This window comes from Eptesicus fuscus, chromosome 9, assembly GCF_027574615.1.
Source record: "Eptesicus fuscus isolate TK198812 chromosome 9, DD_ASM_mEF_20220401, whole genome shotgun sequence".
NCBI lineage: Eukaryota > Metazoa > Chordata > Mammalia > Chiroptera > Vespertilionidae > Eptesicus > Eptesicus fuscus.
The window spans coordinates 90,769,969-90,777,355 of NC_072481.1; the positions used below are offsets into that span (position 1 = coordinate 90,769,969).

At 43.8% G+C, this 7,387-nt stretch overlaps 1 pseudogene; it reads right to left on the reverse strand.

The window, feature by feature from the left end:
* Positions 1-5,169: 5,169 nt before the first annotated feature.
* On the reverse strand, positions 5,170-5,266 carry LOC114227570 (U6 spliceosomal RNA; annotated as a pseudogene).
* Between the last annotated feature and the right edge of the window lie 2,121 nt (positions 5,267-7,387).

The window sequence follows — 7,387 nt, forward strand, 5'->3', positions numbered from 1 at the left end:
ATAATCTTGTTGTAGTTAAGCCTTGATTGCTGTGGGTACACTGGGAGGAATTGACCTCCAGGCTAATTGGCTGTGAGGACCATCTGTGTCTCTAAAGGAAGAACTGCTGTGCTGGAGACACCATTATGGGGCAGGACTTGCTTCAGTGGGGCTTTGGTGCTCACTGAGTCTGCCTCTTGAGTGTGTCACTTATGGATGTGGGGAGTTGAAATCTGGTATCGTCTCACACTGACCACTAGGTACACTGGCTCCTGGATCTCCAAGGAGGTGCAAGTCAGCTACTGCCTGAGGCCACCCAGCAGGCACTATAGTGAGATCTGCAGATTTCTCCTCTTTGCTTGGGGTTTGGAAGTTTTGGAGCTGTCTGACCCAGCTGCAGTTCGTTAGGGTAAGCTGCAAAAGGGCAAGCCATTCATATGGCATAGCTTGGGTGGGTTTGTAAATTGGGTGGGGCGGGGATCTCAGGGAACACCAGGGTGTAGCAAACAGCAATGGCTGCCAGTCAGCCGGCTCTGTGTCTCCGCATCCCCACGTCCCCGTGTCCCCACGTCCCTGCGTCCCGTGCCTCAGCGTAGTAAACAATGATTCCTGCGTGCACCTCTGCGAGAAAGCCACCCTCACTTTCCGACCCGATGGCAGACAGTCCTGTTTCTCCCCGTAGGAGTCTGGGTCCCCATAGTCTCACCGGAAACTGGAGTTCAGAGCAGTCAGGAGCTTGTAACTCCCTCCCGATTGAAAAAAAATAGCGCACCCAGTCGCCAACCTGATTCATGCGCCTCCATACCTCTGCTTTTTCACGCCTCTGCATGTCCTACCCGGTCTCAATGCGCTTTTCTCTTTCCTTCTAGTTGTAGAACTTCTATTCAGCCAGCTTTCCCGTGGTTCTGGGTGATAGTCGTTTTGTCTTTTAGTTGTAGTTTTGGTGTGGTTGTGAGAGGCAGCACGTACAGGTGTATACCTTATGCCGCCATCTTGGTTTTTCCCCCCTTCTTCCTTTCTGACAGATATCCCACCTTCCCACTCAGGGGAAGCCCACTCCCCTCGTCTCCAGACCAGTATGTGATCTAAAAGGAGCACCCCATGCCTGGTTCAGGAATGACCAAGTGACCCAGTCAGTAGGTGAGCAGGAAGTCTAAGAGGAAGCTTCTGAGAAAAGATTTTTTTTTCCCCAAGAGAGAGCAAGAGAAAATGCTGTCTCTATTATTCCCTTGGATACCACTGTAGCATCCACAGCACTTGCAGCTATGTTGCTACCTCAGAGGTGAGGGGTTATGCAGCATGGGAAATGGAAGGCTCTTGGTGTAACTGTGTGCTACTAAGTTGATGTTTCCCAGTGCAAATGCTATTGGCATTTGAGCAGAATAATTCTTTGTTGTGACCATCTGCTGCAAATTCTAACATCTTTTTAAAAAAATATATATTTTATTGATTTTTTACAGAAAGGAAGGGAGAGGGATAGAGAGTTAGAAACACCGATGAGAGAGAAACATCGACTCAGCTGCCTCCTGCACATCCCCTACTGGGGATGTGCCTGCAACCAAGGTACATGCCCTTGATCAGAATCAAACCTCGGACCCTTGAGTCCACAGGTCGACGCTCTATCCACTGAGCCAAACTGGTTAGGGCATCTAACATCTTGAACATCTGTGAGCCCGATCCTCAAAATGCTGCTAGCAGCCCCAGTAATTTTGACAACCAAAAATATCTATACCCCTGTTTGCAAACACCCTTGTTTGGGTGGTGGTTTGACTCCTCCCCATTGAGAACCATGACACTGTGTGAAATTTTAAAAAATACAAACTTGTGGTTTAGGTCAAAAAGTGTGCCCAAGGTGGCAGAGCCAGCATTTGGCTCAAGGTCTGACTCCACAGCTTGACTATTTCCTCCCTGCCTGCTTTTCTTCCAGTCACATGGCAGGTACTCTGAACTTTACAATTCTGAATTTTCTCCTTTTCATCTACTTCCTCCAAAAGAAAAAACCTGGTTGGCTTGTTCAGTGGGAAACAAACAAATAATAAACAAAGGACAAAATATTTATTTGAAAAAGATTAATATATATAAAACATAACTGCTTGTTGACACCTGATACATTTCTGGAACTATCCTGTAAACAAGGATCTGGGCAGTGGAACTAAAGGGACTGGGGATCTGAGGTGAGAAGGAAACTTACTTTTCACCGTGGATTATTTGTACTGTTTGAATTCTTTATTTTGTGCAAATATCTTTTAATTTTATAAAATAGTAAAATTTAAAAAGCAATTATAGATAAAATTTATGTTATATATGTTTCACCATAATCTAAAAAAGCAACGGAAGGATTCAACATCTAAAAAACTGGATTCATTACAACACTTGACTCTTCCCTCTCATTGGCTACCTTTGGCTGCGTGATCTTATTTCTGTGCCCATTCTTCCCTTTGTAGTAGTGGCTTTGGGGTCCATTCTTTATTTTTCATAGCACTGTGTCACCTAGCATGACCCTCCTCCCGGCCATTGGCATAGCCCTGGTGGAGGAATTTTACCTGATCCCTGCTTTGACACCAACTATGAACATCTACCAACTATGGTCCAACTCCTTGACATAATTTGACTTGAGCCACTTTTCCATGCCCCTCTCCTCTATTCAGGAAGTCATTTCCTGAAGAGCTCCCCTCGGAGCCCCTTGGGCAGATATGAGCTTTGACAGCAGGGCCCCAGGCACTCTGCTCCAAACCTAGCTGAGAAACTGCATTTTTCTGTTTAACGCATTTTGTTTGAGAAAGAACCCCACAGCGAAACAACATCACTATCATCTTCACCATGATCGCCATTGTGAATGTAAGAAAGCTCCAAACCTATAGAGAATTTTTATAAGAGTTTATTTGAGCCAAACTGACAATAGGCTGGGGAGCAAGGTCTCAAATGCTCTGGAGAATGATAGTTTCGCAGGGGTTTTTACACATTTAAAATTCAGGGGGGATGTAAGGAAGACGACATGAAGGGGGCAGAAAGCAAGGATAGTTGACAAGATTACGTGCTCCCTTGGGGGTGGTTACACCTCCCTCTAAAGAGTCTGAAAAAGAGAATTACTCTGGCATTTCAAAGGTGTATTCGTTTAGATGCACAAGAAAAAATGGTCAGGGCTTGTTTAAGACAAAGATAAACCTTTTTATAGGCCTGGGGGGTGACTATCCACTATGACCTGCCCAGTTAGGTATTTATGATTTATTACAGCATCGCTTTTGCTTCCACAAGTCTCCCTTTTGGTCATAAATCAATCAGAAGAGTGCACTGATGACCAGCCCTTCAGTCGGATAGTGTGGTTTCACAGCACTGGAAAGCCTCATTCCTAGGACTTCTTGGTATCAACGCTGTCTTGTTGAAATAATGGACCACTGGGGATGGAACAATAGTGTAATTATGGCATGTGAGTTGAGGCCCAATTTTCCCAAGAGAGAAAGGCAAGTAAATGGAAGGCAGTCAGGGCTTATGGCCTTCATTGAGAATAAACACTCTGGATCATTTCTATCCTGTGAGCGATCATGATCTGAGTTTTGCCATCAGTCTAATTTTTTTTTTTTTGTATTTTGCATCTAGTATAACATTTATATAAGTCATAAACAGAGTATTAATGGTATCTTATACATGTTCAGTAATCATAAGCAGTTGGACTATATAGAAAAACCTAAAGAACAAGTATAATTTATTATAATGAATATCGTTAGCTGACAGGTAAAGAAAATTAAATAGTTTCTGAATTCACTATCAATCTGTAAGGATACAGGCCTGGCAACATCTTGGGTAGCCGTCTACTCCTGTTGTCAGAAGCTACTCGCCCTTGAGGAGCCTTTGAAGGAGTTGTAGGTGGAGGTGAGTGTCAGAGACAGGGGTGGATGTCCATTCACGGTTAGGTGCCTAAGGTCCCTTTCAATGAGGTTGGAGAATGTCTTTTATTTTATGTCCCTTCCAATAAACAAAATATCTTGGTGCCAATCAATGACCTTTAAGTTTTTGCCTCCTGGGAGCTCACTGTGAAAGGAAGCAATACCAACTTGGCATTTTCTTGAAGTGACTTGATCAAACCTTGACAATAGTGTACACAAGCATGTCAAACTCGCAGGCCCACTGCTTGCTTCGCCTTACAATATTGTCAGCTCCTAAGTTCTTTCATCTAATTTAAGTTCAGCCTTAAAGCACTATGATGCATGAAGGAAGGCAAAAACTGAAAAATGGGGTTTGCCAGGGAGCATTGAAGAACCAAGTGGCCGTCCTGGGTTGCCCATAGTCCTGACATTCATTTAATTTACAACCACTGTTTACCCATATAATCTACGCTAGGAGTTTGGTGTGGTTTTTTAAAAATCATTTTTAAAATAATGCTTCCCATGCAATTTAACATAAAAGCAAATCTGTTGAGGGGTTCTAGGGGCCCTTCCGGAACACTGCAAAGTTATCCCTAAGTTTACTGAGATTTTTAACCCTTAAAATCTCAGTTTCTAAGGAAAACTAAGAAGTAAGCAATTGGCATTCTTTAGTTTGGCAGATTTGTAAAGACATTCTATAACCTCTAGAAACATAGGCTCTTTTACTGTCAAATACATTTCATAATTTTAGAAACATACGCATCCTCAACAACAACAACAACAAAAACAGAACAAATCCAAATTTATCTTTTCATTTCTTTGTAATAAGAAGCCAAATGTAGGTAAATTATGTTCAGCAATTAATGATAATTTTTTTTTGTAAACCTAGGTAAAATAAGGACATACCTGTCTTACTTAAACCAACAAATTTAAAGCTTTCATTTACTTAGGATTAATTTTAGAGCATGTGATCATGAAAAGGTTTTGAGTTAGTTTCTAATTTCTGATAATTTTTAGAATACTCAATCTTTATAAGGGCTTGCCTTTAAATAAATTAACTTTAACTTATTTAATTAATTTTAACAGTACCATCTGGAGGTAGAAAATTATCTCACATTTACAGTACATACACACACACACACACACACACACACACCTTTTAGCCATGAGAAAAACTCACTAGATTATAAAAAAACCCAAAAAACAGTTGAATTCAAATTTTATTTTGGCAGTTGGGATAAGAAGACAAAATTTGTAGTTGTCCCTGACAAGTTTCCCCTTTTAAAAAAAGGTCAGCTGTTGCTTTTTGTTTGTTTGTTTGTTTGTTTTAAATATGGAATGCTTCAGAAGTTGCATGCCATCCTTGCTCAGGGGCCATGCTGATCTCCGTATTGTTCCAATTTTAGTATAAGTGCTGCTTATACAGGTCAGCTGTTTTTAATACTTCAAAGAATTGGGTTGCTGCCTAAACTACATCATAGGTGATCCATTTATCTAAAAGTTTTGAAGCTTCAAGAGACCAATTAAGTATGCTTTGCTTTCATTCTGCCTAAATTTATAGCTAACTTTTTCTAATGGTGCATGAGAAAGATTAATTTAGAAGTATCAAAGCATCCTCATCTTAGCCATCTTCCTGCAGAAGCATCGATGGACGGCTGACTGCCATGGGGCTTGTTAGCCTCGGAGGCATGACTTCCCATGTTAACTTTCGTTTTCCTTTGCGATCTATAGAGTCTGAACAAACTTCTAGGAAAAAAACAGCCTTTACATGCATGTCTCTGGATGAGCCACATGCGGTGAATCTCCCTAGCCTAGAGGACCGCTTCATGCCCTAGAGGGAATTTTCCCTCAGGCAGCTCCACACAGATGCTTAGTCACCTAAGAATACCTGAGCAAGGGCCAGCAAGACCTTCCCGGACACCACTGGAACCCCAATGTCTTCAAAGGCACAGGCCCCTTTCCCAGGCAAACGCACTTCCGGGTGCCCTGCCCTTCACAAAGAACTCTTTTAGTTTGCATTACCACACTGACGCCTCTCAGCACCCGTCTCTGGGACTCTCAGCACCCAATCCGCCATTCTGGATTTGGGGATCTGCAGCAACTATCATCGTCCCATTGGCTATTCAGGTTGGGAAAGCAAGTGTCCTTTCTCTTTTGAAGCTAAAAGAGTTCAGTCTCTTGTTTAACCAGCAAAGATTTTGTTCACACTCTCAGTATGCAATCTAATAACCCAAAATTAAAAGCAACCATCCATTCTTCTTTTCCTTTCCCTCTCTCGCTCTCTCCCTCCTTCCCTCTCTTCCATTCTCACTGAAAAACAATGGAAAACATATCCTCAGGTGAGGATTGAAAAAAAAAAAAAAGACCTGGGAGAGAGAATACCTGGATTTAAACCCCAGGGCTACTATTTCTGCAAGTTACATGACCTCTCTGAGCTGCAGTTTCTTCATCTGTTAAATGGGATAAGTCAGTGCCACCTAAAGAGGAAAACCCTTGCACACAGCCCAGCATGTGTGCATACACACAGTCATTGTTTTTCTATTATTACCTACTAGAGGCCCAATGCACAAAATTCATGCATGGGGGGTCCCCTCAGTGCAGCCTAGACCCTCTCCAATCCAGGAACCCTCAGGGGATGTCCAACCAGCAGTTGGACATCCCTCTCACAATCCGGGTCCACTGCCTCCTAACTGCTCACCTGCCTGCCTGCTTGATCGCCCCTAACTGCTCCCCCTGCCAGCCTGATCACCCCTAAACCGCCTCTGCCTGCCAACCTGATTGCCCCTAACTGCCCCCCCTCCCCGCCGGCCTGGTCGCCCCCAACTGCCCCCCCTGCTGGCCTGGTTGCCCCTCATTGTCCCCCTCTGCTGGCCTGGTTGCCCCTCACTGTCCCCCCTGCTGGCCTGGTTGCCCCTCACTGTCCCCCCTGCTGGCCTGGTTGCCCCTCACTGCCCCCCCGCCTGGCCTGGTCACCCCTAACTGGCCCCCCTACCGGCCTGGTCACCTCAGGCAGCCTGATGTTCGATTGTTACTGTGAGGGGGTCATGACCAATTTGCATATTGCCCTTTTATTAGTAGAGATTAGCATAGTGCTTTCATTCATTAATCCAACACATATTTATTGTGTGTGTACTATGTGTCAGACGCTCTTCTAGATGTTGGGGACACAGCAGTTGACAAAACAGACACAAATCCCTGCCTCAGGGAGCTGGCATTCTAGTGTCTGAAAGTGGGAGACAAACAAAAAAAACAGGCCCAACACATAAAATATAAACATACCTGATAATGATACATGCCATGGGAAATATAAAGCTTTGCACATAGTAAGTACTCATGTTTTGATTGAGTCGTTTTGTCTCCCCAGCTTCCCTTTGTCACCACTTTCTCTCTGTTCCAAGATTCTAATGTCTTCGGCGCCTGAACTCTCAATATGGGCTGTGGACCCGGGCGTGTGTGTGATTGGATTGCAAAGGGCAGCAGCGTGGAAGAACCAAGGCCAGTGGTCACGGGACATGTGTACCTATGACATGGGAAGCACCGCAGTG